The 20,483-nt window shown below is 34.2% G+C and overlaps 1 long non-coding RNA gene across 1 annotated transcript; it reads right to left on the minus strand.

Moving 5' to 3' along the window:
* Nucleotides 1-144: 144 nt before the first annotated feature.
* On the minus strand, nucleotides 145-4,804 carry LOC138700139 (uncharacterized). Its single transcript, XR_011332252.1, has 3 exons — nucleotides 4,297-4,804; nucleotides 3,712-3,841; nucleotides 145-2,625 (listed from the first exon to the last, which is right to left on the minus strand). It is a non-coding gene; the product is annotated as an uncharacterized lncRNA (long non-coding RNA).
* Between the last annotated feature and the right edge of the window lie 15,679 nt (nucleotides 4,805-20,483).

Here is a 20,483-nt window from a genome sequence, read left to right on the forward strand (position 1 = left end):
AAGATAAAAGCAAAGATTGACTTTGGAATATTGACTTCGAAGTTATTTTTGGTCAGTTATATAATTATAATTGGCTCTTAATTTTTTTATGTCAAACATTAGCTTGAAAATAGTCATAAGATGTTTTGCTGTGACATAGTACAACGCACGTTCATAAACATTTATAAAACACCACTTTATTTGTTTTACACCGTCAGAGCTGAACATCTATTTTTAGAAGTAACTGCCATTAGTTTAATATATGGATATTAAAAATCTAAGTAATCAATAATCACCACTGATAAAGAATACAAAGAAAACTATTTGTCTACAACAGACATAAAATTAACTTAGACTTTTAATAAAAACACCATTAAGAAATACAAGTAAAAAAATCATTTTTCATTCTCTGATGTATAGTTGATTCAAAACACTGAACATATTAGAAAAAGTGCAATACAATTTATTAGAGATAAGTCTATACTTCGCAACATTTCCTAATTTTGAGCATTGATACTGAGTGTTTGATTTGGTTGTGGCCCCATTGCTCAAAATATGTTGTTGTTGTATTCTAATGCTAGGGGTTTGACAAAGTCATTTGACCTCTTGCACTCCAATATTTTTCGAAGATATTATCATGGCCAGCCACTGAAGCACAGATTTTGAGGTGTTCCGAATCCATTTCTTGGTTTGAGTTGCACAGTGGGTAGTTAGGGGACTGATATATTCCAATTCTATGCAGGTGTTTGTTTGGCCAGACAGTCATGGCCTGTTGCCAATCTAAATGCAGCTACAGACGATTTTCGTGGTAAATCGGGAATTAACTGTGGATTATGATGCAGAGAGTTCCATTTTTTCCCTTGAGATTTGTGTTATCAAATTTTGTTTGTTGATGTAGATTTAATAAATCTTTTCACAGAGTAATACGTAGATTTAGTAACAGGTCTGTAAGTAGCAGTGCTGCCCTTCTTTGCTAAAGCATCAGCATTCTCGTTTCCCAGGATTCCACAATGGGATGGTATCCACTGGAATACAATTCTTTTATTGAGTGATATTAATAGAGAGAGCATTTTAGTTATTTCTGCTGTTTGAGATGAAAGTATGTATTTAGAGACTATTGATAGAATAGCTGCTTTGGAGTCTGACAATATAACTGCATTCTTAAATTTATTGATGTGGCATAGAAGATTCCTGAGACTTTCACTTATTACAATGATTTCTCCGTCAAAACTTGTTGTTCCATATCCAAGAGATCTATAAAGTGAGAAGAGACAAAATATTGTACCATATTTACTCTCTTCTTAGCTGATGTTATACAAGCATTCCATTATAAAAATTTAGTTGCTTCTGTACCATTAAAGTAGTCCCGCCCAGAAATCCGATTGGGGGACTATTTTGCTGCATAGAATTGGAATATATCAGTGCATAGAATTGGAATATATCAGTCTCCTAACTGTCCATTGTGCTACTCAAACCAAGAAATGGATTCGGAACACCTCAAAATCTGTGCTTCAGTGGCTGACCATGACAATAATTTTGAAAAATACTGCAGTGCAAGAGGTCAAATGACTTTATTGTCAAATGCCTGGCATTAGAAAACATCAACATATTTACTCTGGTCATGATAATACCTTTGAAAAATATTGGAGTGCAAGAGGTCAAATGACTTTATTGTCAAACTCTTGACATTAGAAAACAACAACATATTTACTCTCTAAAAATTCTAAATAATGCACCCAAATCTCACCTGTTGCCGAAGCTGCAGATTCGTATCGCTGCCATGGGACTCCCTCCTATGCCCTATAGATGACACAACTGAAATGCTCATTGTACTAGTAATTATTATTTGTATTTATATTACTATGTAATGTTAACTTAGGGTCTTAAAGATCGTTAGATTTATCATTGCCCTATATATTACAAAAATTATATTGCTCATAATGTAGAAGTCAAGTACTCTACTTTTTTTTTTCAGATGAATGAATGAATTCCCCTTATTTTCCTTCAATTAACTGAAGAAATCAACACATTAAACGAAATGAGATAACAATGATAATAATAATAATAATAATAATAATAATAATAATAATAATAATAGTAATAATTCATTCTAGTACAGAGGTCATGGAAAGCATGGGGCTCTACCTCCATGCCCCCCAAATGCCTTCTTGGCATGTTACGGGGATACCTTTACCTTTTACCTTTAATAATAATAATAATAATAATAATAATAATAATAATAATAATAATAATAATAATAATAATAATAATAATAATAATAATAATAATGAATGAAGTCCATTACCACACACTTGTCAACAAAATTAAACACAATTTTCTTAAAAGATAAAGACAATGAATGAATCACTCAATGAAAGAGAATACAGGTTCAAATTGGTGCCACAGTGAAGTGCAATGAATGAAGCAATTATGTTAGGTGGTGAAAAAGGTTAATGTAAGTAGGCTGGTGATGAAGTGGGTCGTAGTTCTTAAGTGGGATACCAAGCATCCCTTGATGGAATGGCCCCTCCTAGTAAGTTATATCTGAAGTCACAGTTATACTGATTACTGCGAAAATGGCTTGCACATATATAGGCCCTTCTGTAAGGGTGAGGATTTTCTGCCACAGCTGCCCACATGTGGTACCTGTAACAATCAAAATTCTATTATTATCTTAAAAAAATACACAAACCAGGGTTGGTATTAATTTAAATTAATGATTTAATCATGATGTAAATAAAATAATTTTCATTTTATTTAGGCCTACATCAAATAATTGTTACTACTTAAATCACAGATTAAAATTATATGCACCTAACATGATTAAGATGAGAAATTAACTTCCTGAAAAAAAAATAAACGTTTTTACATATGACTGTTCTGCTGCTTCTTAAAACTATTAGCAATATATATGAGTAGCAAACTTGCATCTCTGCAATGAACAAAATATTTTCTATGGTGAAATATATTTTTCTTCCTATGAATTCATATAAAATTTCACCACAGAAAAATCTTTGTTTATTACAGACATATAATTCTAGCATTTTCTGAAGATATGGACGGGTTTTGAAAGTTTGCTTCTCATATGTATTTTCCCAACTCCTAATTAAGGAGCAACAGAACACATGGTACAGGTAGTCAAGTAGAGCCTACTTTCGGAATCACCACCTAATTAAAGCACAGTATGATGCTGAGGATTGAAACGAATAGCTGTAGCTTATAACAATATTCAAAGTAAAAGTTGCACTATGCCAAATGGACTACGTATTTATTCTGAAAACACACAATGCTAAGCTCTTCTGATAAATTTATTTGTAAATATTAATCTCCCTAAATAGTTGAATTCTCTTCTAATGAATAACAAACTGAGCATAATATCTTGCCTAAGTCTAAGCTAATTATTATCATTAAGTGCAGGTTATTAGTGCTGTAACTCTTCATGTATTAATAATGAGGCCTATGTGTAAACATAGTAAATTATTTTTGAAGCGATGTTGTTAATTACTTAAAATAACACATTAACAAAATACACAATTATGTAGGAACTAATGCACAAATTAAGTTTAAATGAATTACAAAAGAAGGCAAAAACTCATTTTAATAAACAAATATGATTTTGACAAATAATTCTCACTTAAATTTAAAAATCACTGCAGTTTACCAACCCTGACTATTTACTGATGATATATAAGGATATCTTTGCATTGAGCTTATGCCAATGCCACTGCTTACCTTTTAAGCTGTGCTGCATTACTTGGCGCAGGAAACAGGAATAGCCAGGTCTTCTCATTACTATCCGATTTCTGACAGTACACTGCAGCACATTCACAGTGTAAAACTCCGCCATTTGTCTTTCTATTAACTGAAACACACCAGCAGTAGCCTAGTATCATATAATGCATTAATAACACCACATTTCATAGAACAATTGAAGGATTGCAGTATAATCAACGTTTGTGAAATATTCCTGGAAGAATTCTATCCACGAGTCTATAAAAATAATAAATATCTCCGGCAATTTAACTCTTTTTATTTTATCAACATTATTCCAGTAAAGGTACTACTGTTAACTGTAAAGTCAAATTTCTAAAATATATCTTTTCGGGAACAATACTTCTTTACTATTGCGTTACCAAGCTAAGATACCCCGCCATCCTTTGGTAACGCAACTGTAAAGAATTACACCGGGAACAACATATTTAGTCATATCAGATTCTGTCCCACGAATTTTAAGATGTCTGAGCAACTTGACTTAGCAATATACAAAAATAAGATGTTCGTTCATACCCAAAGTTTATATTAACTCTGTTAGCTTACCTTTAAAGCTCTTGGCGTAATTGCAGTTAGGCCTAATACACTGTTGTAATTCAAGACAGAAGTCAGTTCATCATGTGGTAGTGGTAGAAGGAAGGGAATCGCGTTCTGAAGTTCATCTCTGAAAACAATTACAGATCTCAGTTTAATAAACGTTTAAGATATGATGGAAGAATTCAGTTTAAATTAGAAAATATGACGGTGCAGTTAAGCTGCATCTACACAGTTCAGTTTTTCATGCTCGTACGCACGCAGTCTGGGAAGAATATTGAAAGAATCAAGTTTAAAGCGCAGTTGAATTAAGATACATGAAGATTTTCTATCTACAAGGTACGCCATATTAATATTAAAATACCAAAATACCATGTTCTGGAGTTTAGAAAAACCGATTATAGTTTCACTGACCAAGTTCTGCAGCAGCGAAAGCTAAAATAATATATTATCCTGCACATTGTGTGCACTTCCGTTATTATTAAATACCAATCTTGCAGGCATTGCTTGAATGCGTGAAGTTGAAAGAAAAGTTGAACCGTGTAGATGTAATCTCAAACATATTTCTTTCTTACAAAGAGTTTGCAATATATAACTAGAGACACCAACGGCGCTAGTTTCGCGTACAAAATTGAACCGCTGTTCGGCCGCCATTAAAGGGAGTTGATGCTTCGGCGGGAGTGCAAGCAGTTCATGCTTATTGAGGAGTACGGATAATTATAAGTACACTTGAAGGGAAATAATAAGAAAATGGTGAAATATTGCGCCGCAAATAATTGTTCGAACATAGCTACTATTGTAGGATGCCCAGGAAAGCATGCATATCTTAATATTTGAAAGAATGTTCCAAATGCATTTCCTCCTTTGCTTGTGTTTACAGAATGTCGGAATATTTCTTGGATAAAGTTTTTCCAGAAACACATTAATCAGGTTTATAAGGTTGAATTCAACAATGTATGTAAGGGTTAGGTGCCATCACATTACAGTGGATTATAATAGCAGAGTGCATAAGAAAATCCGCAGACTATATCTGTCTACAACTGTTTTGTTTCACAATAAATTAATTAATCATATAATTTCCGTTTTGTACAGCATGTACTTCTAGTTTCTGGTTGTATTAAATGCAAAGAAATTAGTGAAAATATAGCTGATGGCCTAGCTAGGCCTATTATTACCACTGCTACTCGGTCTACTATTACCACTACTACTAGGCCTACTATTACCACTACTACTAGTTCTATTATTATCACTACTACTAGGCCTACTATTACCACTACTACTAGTTCTATTATTACCACTCCCACTGACTAGGTCTCACTACTACTAGGCCTACTAATACCACCAAAACTAGGCCTACTATTACCACTACAACTAGGCCTATTATTACCACTACTACTAGGCCTATTATTACCACTGCTACTCGGTCTACTATTACCACTACTACTAGGCCTATTATTACCACTACTACTAGGTCTACTATTACCACTACTACTAGGCCTACTATTACCACTGCTACTCGGTCTACTATTACCACTACTACTAGGCCTATTATTACCACTGCTACTCGGTCTACTATTACCACTACTACTAGGCCTATTATTACCACTGCTACTCGGTCTACTATTACCACTACTACTAGGCCTATTATTACCACTGCTACTCGGTCTACTATTACCACTACTAGTAGGCCTATTATTACCACTGCTACTCGGTCTACTATTACCACTACTACTAGGCCTATTATTACCACTGCTACTCGGTCTACTATTACCACTACTACTAGGCCTACTATTACCACTGCTACTCTGTCTACTATTACCACTACTACTAGGCCTATTATTACCACTACTACTAGGTCTATTATTACCACTACTACTAGGTCTACTATTACCACTACTACTAGGCCTACTATTACCACTACTACTAGTTCTATTATTACCATTCCCACTGACTAGGTCTCACTACTACTAGGCCTACTAATACCACCAAAACTAGGCCTACTATTACCACTACAACTAGGCCTATTATTACCACTACTACTAGGCCTACTATTACCACAAAAATTAAGCCTACTACTACCACTAATACTAGGCCTACTATTACCACTACTACTAGGCCTATTATTACCACTACCACTAGGTCTATTATTACCACTACTACTAGGCCTATTATTACCACTACTACTAGGTCTACTATTACCACTACTACTAGGCCTACTATTGCCACTACTACTAGGCCTAATACTACTACCACCACTACTACAACACCTACTATTACCACTACTACTAGGCCTACTATTACCACTACTAATAGGCCTACTATTACCACTACTAATAGGCCTACTATTACTATTACTACTACGCCTACTATTACCACTACTACTAGGCCTATTATTACCACCACTACTAGGTCCATTATTACTGCTACTGCTAGACCTATTATTATCACTACTACTAGGTCTACTATTACCACTACTACTAGGCCTACTATTAACACTACTACTACGCCTACTAATACTACCACAATTAGCTCTTCTATTACCATTACTACTAGGCCTATTATCAGTACTACTAGGCCTACTATTACAACTACTACTAGGCCTACTAATAGTACCAAAACTAGCCCTATTACCATTACTACTAGGCCTATTATCACTACTACAAGACCTATTATTACCACTACTACTAGGTCTATTATTACCACTACTACTAGGCCTATTATTACCACTACTACTAGGCCTACTATTACCACTACTACTACTAGACCTACTATTACCACTACTACTAGGCCTACTATTACCACTACTCCTAGGCCTACTATTACCGCTACTAATTGTATTAAAAAGTCTGTACTGACCTCTAACTTGGTAATCATCAACTACACAATGAATAGATTGTTTTATGGTAACATTTATTCTCATTATATTTTAAATCAGTTTCCAGAATTTTTATGATCTCATATTTCACCACTAAATATTTTCTAAGCACCATATACCTTCCTCTTCCTTTGCATGAAAGGACTAAAATATAGATCATTTTAAATATTACAGTAAATATCCATTATTATGTCCTTAAAACAATAAAGTAATATTGAAAATTAATGTTGACATTGCCATTATTCAATATTTCACATACTTATCCAGAGCGTACAGTATATGGCGAATTAATTTATTTTTTAGAATATCGCCAAAGATGAATCATTAAAATACTGTAATAAATATAGCGCTCCTCTGCCATTCATGTTTATTTCATCACGACTCATCCTTTGTAAAAGATGTTTAAAACAGTGTCTATCACCAGGCTACATCAATGTATTGTGGTACTGTTTTCGAATTTCGCGACGCAAACACTCCCTTTAATGGCGGATGCTAGTCGATTCAATTTGTGACATTTTTCTTGCCTGCCACTCACGGGTATGTGTCTCTAGTAAGTATTACAAACTCTTTGCTTTCTTACCTTTAACGTTGCGAATTATTTCTTGTTGCAGGAAAGCACCAGTAACTTCTCAATTAACTCTATCTGTTCAAATTTCTTCCTTAAGCAGCCATGTTCGTCCATTCCATAATTTATACAAGATTTAAACAGAATAGGAATGCCAACATCCAACAATTGATCAACTGAACAAATGAGGTTAATAGGTCATACCCTAGATGATATATACTAACAGATAGCTCTTTTATATAGGCTCCTAGATCATATATAAAACAGATCGACCAACCTTATATTAAATTTAGACGCAACTGGAAAATAACGGACGCTATGCGTCGCTAGTGTCGAGGAATGAGCTTGCAATAACCAACACTAGATGGCAGAGTACCTGAAAAGTACATAGAGTAATACGACTGTGGGATGACTTTTTTACGTCATGCCACCTCCAAATTTCTTTCTCATTGTAATGTGAGGTTATGTTACTTTGATGTGTTGCTAAATTGTAGCATACAGAAGCTTGTTTTACCCAAATTCATCAACACACATAGATGACATTTTGGTACATGGCTGATATAATGTTGTTTGCGTTCAATATATAATCTGTCATCATTTGATGTACGATATCTAATTGTTTTTAATTTTCAGTATACAATACCCCACTAGCAACAATTATCACAAAATACTAAAAAGAGCAGATTTGTCTGCGTGTGTTGAATGCACATCATGATGCTCACGAAAAGGCACTAATTTATTTTGTGTTCACAAGATTACAATTTTTGAATATGAAGGAAAAGCAGGTATCCCTCTTCTGAAATTTATCCGAAAGGGGAAGAATTGCAACACCCTCCCCCCAAACATGTTTCCTCTTTGCTAGGCCTACATGTTTTCATTTTACAGATGTATTATATCATGCGATATGGAAGCAGATAAATAATAACTGTACGTTTCTCGTCCACATTAAATTCAACGTGTACATAACGTAGGCCTGATGTATTGCTTCATGTAGGCTACACAGCTGGCAGTGTTCTTTTTACGAATAAGCGGTCGTACTAATCATTTTCTTTTCATCTGAACTATTGCTAGATTATGCGTTTGTGTTTTTATTTGCTCTGTATGTTGTTAAATAACTACGCAACATCGTCTTTGGTTAACAAATTGTTCTAATATTCGTTTCATATCAGTCTTACGGTATTGAATTATGTCCATAACGTGGGCGAGATATTATCAGGCTGGAAAATTCGCTCTGAATGCATTTTTTTACACAATTTTCTAATTTTCGGCAGATTTACGATACCCTGTGCGGTTTCTCTGCCAGTGCAGAGTTAATTGCAATATACGGTAATTCTGTTTTTTTCCTGACACTTTATTATCCGTTCTCATAAACGTACTGATTTAGAATCTTCACCCTACTGTAGGTATTTTTCCCTCTACAAATCATCGTTAGTCAAATGAAATAGTCTATAATAGTTGTTTGTAACGCATTAGTAGACAACCTCAATCCCTCCTGACCGCCTTCCTTACAAATTTCTTTCTCACTTTAATCAAATTTCATTTATACTGGTCCTTAAATTACTTAAACTAGTGCTGAGGTAGTTACGGTGATTTCTGAAGTGAAAATCGTTCAATTTATAAGGATGAAATCAAAAATAATTTTTGTAACCTTTCCTTGTCCTTAATTGGAAATTTGAGTAACTTCATATTACGAAAATATTTCTTACTTATTCTGCAGTTAACATATTGACACTTGAAGTTCTTTATATATATATATATATATATATATATATATATATATATATATATATATATATATATATATATAGTTCATCTATAAGAGTAAAACTAGCGCAGAGGTAGTTTCCTTCATACTCAGCTTCTTCACCTTGCATACATGAGCCTGTAACAGGTTAGGTTTGGTCAGTGCTGTCATGGTAATTTTTTTTTTGGCCATGCAACCCACCCCTTTTTTTCTCCCTTGAAATATATTTTACTCTCCTCTCTCTATCTCTCCAATTGTCATTTAATTATTTTTTTTAATAATAAAGAAGAAGTCAAATTGCTTTGCTTTACAATTTAATTGTACAAGTTTGATTTAAGGAATACACCATGTAGCACCACCATTGATGCACACTTGTCTCGATGAATCTTGGAGAGTATATTTGCAGCACTTCTTGTTTTTCAACCATTATTTTATTTCATTCTGGATTCCAGTGCTGAAGAGGTGGATAAATTTTGTTTATGAACATCAAACAAAATACCGGTAGGTACAGTAGGAACAGCAAGAGATGATCTAAGATCTGTATAGATCTCCACGTATAAACCTTAGGCACCCATATGCCGTATGGCTCCTTACAGACAAAATTTTCATTTCCCCATACGAATAATTAAAAAAAAATTGTAGGTTCCATACGATATATGGTCTCGCGTGGCCTCCATGACAGCACTGGGGTCAGTTAGTTTAGGCACTTTTATCACCTTGCATCCTAGATCATATATACTATATGATCTAGGCTTGCATATACAATCAACTGCATCTCTACAAAAAAATTCCTTATAAATTGAACGGTTTTCACTTCAGAAATCACAGGAACCACTTCAGTGCTACCTTCACCCAGGTAAGTAGTTAGCAGTTAATCATTTCAAAGCTCTTGTTATATTATGAAATAGCATCACACAATGCTGCCAAAATAAATGTTCGCAGTGTTAAAATTACAGAGTGTAAATTTCGCTTAGGACAGTTTTACTCTGGAAAATTAAAGGAAACAAACAGTATATCAAACCAGCAGCTGAGACACAAAGCACCTGAAATTCGAAAGTGGTTAAAAATTTTTATATTTAGTTCTTTCTTATTTACCAGCAACAGAAGTACCGGTATCAGATTTTTTGCAGAGCTAATATCAGAGGCCCCTCCTATTAGAGAATGTTTTGAATATTATTATATTCTGGAAAACTACATTGGCACATCAACCTCCCCTCCCCCCGTCTGAATTCAAGGCTGAAGCACGAACATTTCGAAATGTACAAACTATAGATGCGGCAGAATGTTACCACAATGGTCTTCAGCAAGAATTTTGTAAGACATATCCAAATATCTTCATGGTCATATATGTATTAAAGTGAAACATATACTACATGTGAAGTACCTACTCAAAATGCGAGAAATAGAAATGAGAAGTACAATAAAAAAAAAAGTGGAATGGACAAACACTAAGAAACTATTGATCTTGAATCAGTATGAACAATAGAACACTTTTTTATTGTACCAGTGGTGTAGAATATGAAATTAAGTTGTATCAATAAGTTAATCGAGTTTAGCATTAATTGATTTAAGTATTTATTGTCCCCCTGTTGGAAAGATGGAATTACTTTGCAAATCAAAATTTTCAGGTATAACTCCCTGTAAAGTTGATTTGAATAATTTCGAGGGAAAAATTGTTCCGGAGCCGGGTATCGAACCCGGGACCTTTGGTTTAACGTACCAACGCTCTACCACTGAGCTACTCGGGAACTCTAACCGACACCGATCCAATTACTTTGGAATTACTTTGTTTGAAGATTGATGAAATTTTATTGTACCTTAACTCAAATTTGTAAGGTACAATAAAACTCAAAATAATACCTGCAGGCCATTTTAAAATAAATCTGTTGGATGTACCTAAATTATTTCTTAATTTATTAGGACCATAAAGGTATTGTTAGAAGCGATAGATTGAATCATTTTTATCTTAATCTTAATGTAGGATGATTATTTCGGGAATTGTTATGCTCTAAATTGTGAGGATATTTTAATACTTCTTTAAAATATAAATTTGGAATATGTTTCCAGTTAGTAAAGAGTAATTCAGAGAGACAGAGGTCTCAAGCATATTTATTGACACATGCCAGAATTATTAAATATGAAAAAAAGAGTTCTTGCACTAACATACTGTTTATAAAGTAACCAAATCTTAAGAAATACAACATATGTACTGGTATTGTATATAAAGGCATAGGAGTGAATATAAATCTGTTTTAAGGAATTTCTATTTAATATTTCTGCTATAGGAACATTACAAAATAAATACAACGCAGCATGGAAGCTAATTCAACTCTTTATCGAGTATTGTTGATGAGATGTGTTATGAAGGTAGACCGAATCATTCAATATAAATGTATAAATAGGATGAATAATAATAGATTAATTTCAATGTATTTAGTATCAAAACTGAAAGCGGTAACTAGTCTATGAATGATGTCTTAACAAGTATAAATAAAATGGACTCTTGACAAGAGACACACATTTGGCTTCAGTAATAACTAGGACTTCAAGGAATTTATGGTAGCTCACCTGTCAGGCAAAACTCTGAATAGTCAGCATTGTCAAACTATAGAAGCGCGATTAAAAAGCATTTTTTCCCTACCCATTATATATGATTGTTTTTTTTCAAGTCCCGGTAATAACATTATTAAATTAATTATCCCACATATTTGGGTGGTGCCTTTCTTTGTTTCTGACATAATTTATGAGAGTTTCTCTTTTACACTTCAATAGAAAAATACAACTTTCAGTGGACAATGAACGTGTAACTCTAATGGAACTCTTAAGAACCACAGCATTAATGTTTTCTTCTTTTCTTTCATGCCCTTTAGTTTTTGTTGCAGATAACATCATACTATTGGATAATTATACATGCACCTTTCTAATAAAATTGGCATATATTTCACTGGTCTCAGAAGTAAAATTAAATGTATAATAGCTTCTCGGTGCAAAATATTTACTGAAAATTATTGCTGGATTTGAATAGAAATGCCACTTCTCAGGCAAGGTTATTCGTGGATGACTGTATGATATATAGAAAAAATTAGTGATAAATCTCATATCACTGCCTTGAAAACTAGCTTGACGTTATTGAAAACTGGACTACAACAAATAAAATTAAAATCAATGTGAGCAAAAGTAAATCAATACGTATCCTTCTGTAAAACACAAAATTAAATTCGTCTCATATACCAATTAAATGGATCACCAGTGCCACAAGTAAAGACTTAGGTACTGTATATATTTTAGTAACAAACTGGTTGAAATAAGTCACTAATATTACAAGGATAGCCTGGAAAGCACTAACTTACATTACTTTATGCGTATTCTTAAGAAAGCTAAACAAAAGTCAAAAGAATTTATGTACATAAACCATGTTCGGTCCACTGCTGTGGAGTAATGGTAGGCTCATCTGACCATGAAATGAGTGGGCCCGGTTTCAAATCCTGATTGGGACAAGTTACCAGGTTGAGGTTTTTTCCGAGGTTTTCCCCAATTGTAAGGCGAATGTCATGTAATCTATGGCGAATCCTCAACCTCATCTCGCCAAATATCATTTCACTATCACCAATCCCATCGAGGCTAAATAACCTAGTAGTTGATACAACATTGTTAAATAATCAATTTAAAAAAAGACGTCAGATAAGCAGAGGAAGTTACAAAAGCTTGTGGTGGCGAATTTAAAGTTTCCGTGATGTTCAAGAAAGGTAAGTACTACAAATGGGAGGAAAAGTAGATAGCCTATATTGGTGTATTCATCACATGATATTACACAGGAGATATCACCACATATGGTTGTAAATAACCAAGGACATTTTAAAAATGAATGTGTATTTTAGTGTAATCAAGTGCTGCTTTGTATAATAAGAACTGTAGGCACTGTGTATAAATCTCGATATGCATCTGAAGAAAATAGTAATCAACTTGGCAGAAATGTTCGTGTGTCACAATATAATTCGTACTATTTTATTTGTTAATGGCACTGTTATTTTTATTAAAGTACGTCAGCAGTTACATGTACTACACAAGTGTCTTAATTCTTTGGAAAATAACTATTTATGTCATTCGGCACAATAATGAGAACATTTTCCATTTTGGTAATAAATTAAGTGGCAAGAAAGTGTTCATATGTCACACCATATAATATTTCATATTTTTTACATTATTAATTATTCCTTCTCATTAAGATTTTCTGTTTATATTTTGGAATGCTTACGTTAAAAGACAGTGATGTCTCTTTCATAAACTCCTAAGTATTTAATTAAATATCCTGTGAAGATCATAGTTACTTCGAAAATGTTATGTGTGTCACTATGGAATGACCCATCAGTATTGTTAGTATTGTTACAAATTACAAAACCTGAAACTGTTAGAATGGGATCAGGAGTAGTGACAAAAAATGTAATGTTGTAGGCCTACATCAACATGACTATTTTAATCCAGTGTCTAATAAGGTGTGAAGGCCTTTTGAGGTAAACAGTATTGAAAATATGAGGGAAGGGGTATTTCTTGGTAATGGATTAGGCCTGTATATTTTATAATATTATTAACTATATATTGTTAAAGTACCTAGTAAATATCGTAATATGTATATTATAGAATACTGTAAACGAGACATCACAGGCTGCAAACTAGATTATTCTTGTTTTTGTATAATTATACGCACATGTATGAAATGAACAAGACTACTATTGCTTAGGTTAGGATAGTATTATTTATATATTGTAATCAGGCTATATGCACAAATTTTCCAATATACTACTATCATAACTAAATAGGTAATGTTAACATTAATTTTCATATGTTTTTGTGGTTCAAGTTAAAATAATTCAAAGTAAAGCATAACGAAACTCCGACAACATTATAATTATGAACGTCAAATTCTCTTATTTTATTTATTTTTCAGTGTTTGGTCCCCTATTTCCCATTGTTCTTTGGATTTATCATTAGTAAAATATCAATTAACGGATAAATTATGTTATACACTCAGTTGATAATATAAATAATATTCACGACAAATATATAAAAACAGAAGAGATAACGAATCATAATTTAGCCGACCGATAACTTTATAACATGGTCTACATATTCTATATTCTATATAGGTACATTGGCTTTGCGCCGAGAGACTGTATTGTATTCTATTCAATACAAGGCGTACTTTATCTTATCTCTTCGCTTCGCCCACGTGAGAACTATATTTAGCTCTCTCGTTCCGAACTTGCCAAGGTCATATAGGCCAATAATATTTATCCATGGTCATCAGTTGTCGACAATACATACCGTTGCTTACGAGATTATCTCGTAAGCAAGAAATTATCGATTTAGACCTACCAGACCGGTTCAGAGTTCGTGTCTCGTGATGGTGTTGGTCATTGTGCCATCTGTTAACGATTATTGAACTACATCAAGCCGGCCTCCAACTGCTAACTCGAAAGTCTATATAAAGGAGTTATCTGTTAGTATACATGATCTAGGATAGACTTTAGGGTTTGCAGTCGAGGCCGGCTTGATGTAGTTCAATAATAATAAGAAAGAATTGCGCACAAACGTGCAATTTAGTTTGGTATGAGTTATTTCTCTTTACTATATTCCACCAGTGACTTCGTTCTATTCACACATTTACAAAAATGATATTTTGGACACACTTCGTTGCACAGTTTGCACACGCATTCGGGGGAAGATTCGTGGTACTCTGATCTTCTGCACAGTTTGTGGTGAAAACCGTGTACTGCTAGCCTTGTTATGGCGCTTCGTAATTTGTTGTTCGGCCCTGTCCACTTTCGGTGGCCGGGTAGCTCAGTTGGTAGAGCAGCTGGCTACGGACTGGAAGGTCCGGGGTTCGATCCCAGGTGGTGACAGGATTTTTTCTCGTTGCCAAACTTTCAGAACGGCCCCGAGGTTCACTCAGCCTCCTATAAAATTGAGTACCGGGTCTTTCCCGGGGGTAAAGGCGGTCAGAGCGTGGTGCCGACCACACCACCTCATTCTAGTGCCGAGGTCATGGAAAGCATGGGGCTCTACCTCCATGCCCCCCAAGTGTCTTCATGGCATGTTACGGGGATACCTTTACCTTTTTTTACCCCTGTCCACTTTCTATTTCCGCCTTCTTCTCTTGCATGACCGTGCGTAGTCGAAGTTCTGCTGCGGTAGATGGCAGCATGAGTCTGCTTCGTAGTTCCTCTATCAGGAATGGTTCTCGTGCGAGTTCGTACGCCATTCTAGAGGGTGCATATTTGGAGATTCCCAGTGTTGCTTTTAAGAACCTTGCTTTGGCGTTCTCCATGGTCTTGAGGTCATTGTAGTTTAGCCGGGTCCATGTGATGTCCAGTCCATATGACAGTATAGGGAGTATCTTGGCATAGAAAAGCTGCATGGCTGTTGAGAGTGCTAGTTGGATAATGGATGTAGTTCAATAATCGTCAACAGATGGCACAATGACCAACACCATCACGAGACACGAACTCTAAATCGATTATTTCTTGCTTACGAGATAATCTCGGTATGTACTGTCGACAACTGATGACCATGGATAAATATTATTGGCCTATATGACCTTGGCAACTTGGCAAGTTCGGAACGAGGCAGCTATTTATAGTTGTCATGTGGGCGAAGCGAAGAGATAAGATAAAGTACGCCTTTGTATTGAATATAATTCAGAATCTCTGCCAGTCTGCCAGGCAGAGCCAATGTACCGGTAAACAGAATATGTAAACCACGTTGTAATGGTACCGTATCGGGCGGCAATAATATGATTCGTTATCTCTTCTGTTTTTATATATTTGTCGTGAATATTATTTATATTATCAACTGAGTGTATAACATAATTTATCCGTTAATTGATATTTTATTAATGATAAATCCAAAGAACAATGGAAAATAAGGGACTAAACACTGAAAAATAAATAAAATAAGAGAATTTGACGTTCATGACTATAATGTTGTCGGAGTTTTGTTATACTTTACTGTGAATTATTTTAACTTGTACCACAAAAGCGTATGAAAATTAATGTTAACATTACCTATTTAGTTTTGATAGTAGTATATTGGAAAATTTGTGCATATAGCCTGATTACAATATATAAATAATACTATCCTAACCTAAGAAATAGTAGTCTTGTTTATTTCATACATGTTCGTATAATTATACAAACACAAGAATAATCTAGTTTGCAGCCTGTGATGTCTCGTTTACAGTATTATATAATATACATATTACGATATTTACTAGGTACTTTAACAATATATAGTTAATAATATTATAAAATATACAGGCCTAATCCATTACCAAGGAATACCCCTTCCCTCACATTTTCAATACTGTTTACCTCAAAAGGCCTTCACACCTTATTAGACACTGGATTAAAATAGTCATGTTGATGTAGGCCTACAACATTACATTTTTTGTCACTACTCCTGATCCCATTCTAACAGTTTCAGGTTTTGTAATTTGTAACAATACTAACAATACTGATGGGTCATTCCATAGTGACACACATAACATTTTGGAAGTAACTATGATCGTTTTTATTTTTATTTTAGTAGGTTATTTTACGACGCTTTCTCAACATCTTAGGTTATTTAGCGTCTGAATGATATGGTGATAATGCCGGTGAAATGAGTCCGGAGCCCAGCACCGAAAGTTACCCAGCATTTGCTCATGTTGGGATGAGGGAAAACCCCGGAAAAAACCTCAACCAGATAACTTGTCCCTACCGGGAATCGAACCCGGGCCACCTAGTTTCGCGGCCAGACGCGCTAGCCGTTACTCCACAGGTGTGGACACTATGATCGTCACAGGATATTTAATTAAATACTTAGGAGTTTATGAAAGAGACATCACTGTCTTTTAACGTAAGCATTCCAAAATATAAACAGAAAATCTTAATGAGAAGGAATAATTAATAATGTAAAAAATATGAAATACTATATGGTGTGACATATGAACACTTTCTTGCCACTTAATTTATTACCAAAATGGAAAATGTTCTCATTATTGTGCCGAATGACATAAATAGTTATTTTCCAAAGAATTAAGACACTTGTGTAGTACATGTAACTGCTGACGTACTTTAATAAAAATAACAGTGCCATTAACAAATAAAATAGTACGAATTATATTGTGACACACGAACATTTCTGCCAAGTTGATTACTATTTTCTTCAGATGCATATCGAGATTTATACACAGTGCCTACAGTTCTTATTATACAAAGCAGCACTTGATTACACTAAAATACACATTCATTTTTAAAATGTCCTTGGTTATTTACAACCATATGTGGTGATATCTCTTGTGTAATATCATGTGATGAATACACAATATAGGCTATCTACTTTTCCTCCCATTTGTAGTACTTTCCTTTCTTGAACATCACGGAAACTTTAAATTCGCCACCACAAGCTTTTGTAACTTCCTCTGCTTATCTGACGTCTTTTTTAAATTGATTATTTAACGATGTTGTATCAACTACTAGGTTATTTAGCCTCGATGGTATTGGTGATAGTGAAATGATATTTGGCGACATGAGGTTGAGGATTCGCCATAGATTACATTACATTCGCCTTACAATTGGGGAAAACCTCGGAAAAAACCTCAACCTGGTAACTTGTCCCAATCAGGATTTGAACCCGGGCCCACTCATTTCATGGTCAGATGTGCCTACCATTACTCCACAGCAGTGGACCGAACATGGGTTATGTACAGTTACCCTTAAAAGGAATGAGACGACTCTTGGTCGTCGGAAGTTAAAGTTCTACAGCGCGGTTCACTCGATATCGACGTAACAATAAATACCATGACATATACAACAAGAATTGTTACAAGGACCACAACAAGGACAAGGACCAGAATAAGAATCACGAAGAAGATAGCGATTTAAGGCCACGATTTCACAACATAGCTCGAGTTACAAAATATCATTGCTTCTCTGTACCGAATGGCAAATGCCTGCTAAGGGATCTACATTCTGGACTGCTGCTGTCACTGTCTTGTCTCGGTAGCTCATATAGTAGCATGTCGGTTCTACTATATAACCGAAACGTCTCGTGTTCGATCCCGGGTAAAACTTTTTTTTATTGAGGTGTAATTAATTTCTTCACAGTTCCTCGATTGACTAATTTGTCGAAAAATATGGAATAATTTATGCCCAAATTCTGGGTCTTACAAGTGGGCTGAACCTCGTCAAAAAAAATCTTACTTGGAAGTTAAAAGTATTCTTCCTGAAACAATAATCATAAGAAACAAAACGAGACCTGTTAACTTAAAATCTTGTCCACATGCCATCAGCTTCTATTACAGCTCTAAGTCAATCCGGCATGGATGTCACGAGATTGTGGAAAAGGTTCTGATCCTCGGCGAGATCTTCCCAGGTGTCAACAACTTGATTCCACAATTCGTCTCGATTTCGAGGGCGTCGGTGGGCATAGGTGGCTACTCTGTAGTGACATAAACATAGATTATCTCTCGGAACTTTTCCGTAAAAGTAAATTAAATTCACTCCTTGAAACTGACAACCTTAGTTGTAGCGTAATTTTCCTACCAGCATACAAGCTGAAGTAGCACAGCCATTGATAAAAGTTTTGTACACAGAATTAGACCGAATTTCTATTCGACAGAATCTATAATCAATGACTTTTCTGAACATGATAAACAAATCCTAAGTGTTTCCAATGTCACTGAGCAATTTCAAGTATCTAGTGATTATTTACATTTATGTCTACAATATGAATCTTGGAAAAACGTATATGATACTGGTACTACTGGTATTAAGGGTAAATGTATTGTATCTTTCACTTAATTTCAGAATCACTTCAGTGGATGTTCTCCACTGAATGTTGTGAAAAAAATCAAAATTAAAAAAATGTAGATAACGCAGGGACTTAAAAATCTAATGTATTAAAAAGAAGAATGTCTATGTAATGAGCTGAAATGTAATCATCCTCATGTTCTTAAATACTACAAGAAGTACAGTGTAATTTATCAAAAATAATGAAAGAGGGAAATAGAATACATTTGAATAGAAAAGTACAAAATTCAGATAATGCAATTAAAGCTATTCGGAATATTATTAAAGTTAAACTTGTAGATATTCTAAGAAAGAAAATATTTTTTCATTAAAACAAGTGATTATAAAGTAGAGGATTCCAAATCTATTGCAAATTCTTTTGACGTCTTATAGTATATGGTACAGAAATATTATTGACAACTTAAACATTAAAGATTTTCCAAAAGATACTGCAATTGGTTACTTAACAGTTGCATTTAATAATTAGTATTAATATATGTAATTAGTCAATAACTGCAACATTGCTTTTTCATTCAATCAAAACATGAATAAAATTGAATGCACATTAAATTAAACACTATTGGAAACACGTAGATAAAATAGTTAAAATCAACTGAAGGGGTGAGAGTGAAATAATCCAAAGCCACACTTTTGACAAAAAGTGTTTTGTGCGAGTGCATTTCTTACACATATGGGAAAGCTACTAATAAAATATTGTAATGATTACTCAGCAAATGACATAGCCTAGGACTCTAAACCCTTGTAAAAGTTTGTCTGTGTGGCTTAGGAATATTTTTAAATTTCATTTTAATTGTTAGTTTTTAATATATATGCATTTACATTGTATATGTGTGTATGTAAATGCATTCACTAGATTAAAGTTTATAATATTATAACTTGTAATTTTGTATTGTCTGTGATCAGTTTTAATTTCAGGACATTGTAAAACTCTATTTTAACGTTACTTAACTATTTCAACATTATTTAGACAAAAAAAATCGTTGACGTAGACTAAGAATCGAACTCGCTCTCTTCTACACAACAGGCAGAAGTCTTAGCGTCTGAGCTATTGAAACGACACGAAAGCTTTCCTTTCTTTGCGGAGTGTCGATCTAGTCATGAAGGTCCATTGTCGATTTTACTACACGATTTACGTATATATTTATATTTTATTTACGTAATATTATC

This window comes from Periplaneta americana, chromosome 5 (assembly GCF_040183065.1).
Source record: "Periplaneta americana isolate PAMFEO1 chromosome 5, P.americana_PAMFEO1_priV1, whole genome shotgun sequence".
In the NCBI taxonomy this organism is placed as follows: Eukaryota; Metazoa; Arthropoda; class Insecta; order Blattodea; family Blattidae; genus Periplaneta; species Periplaneta americana.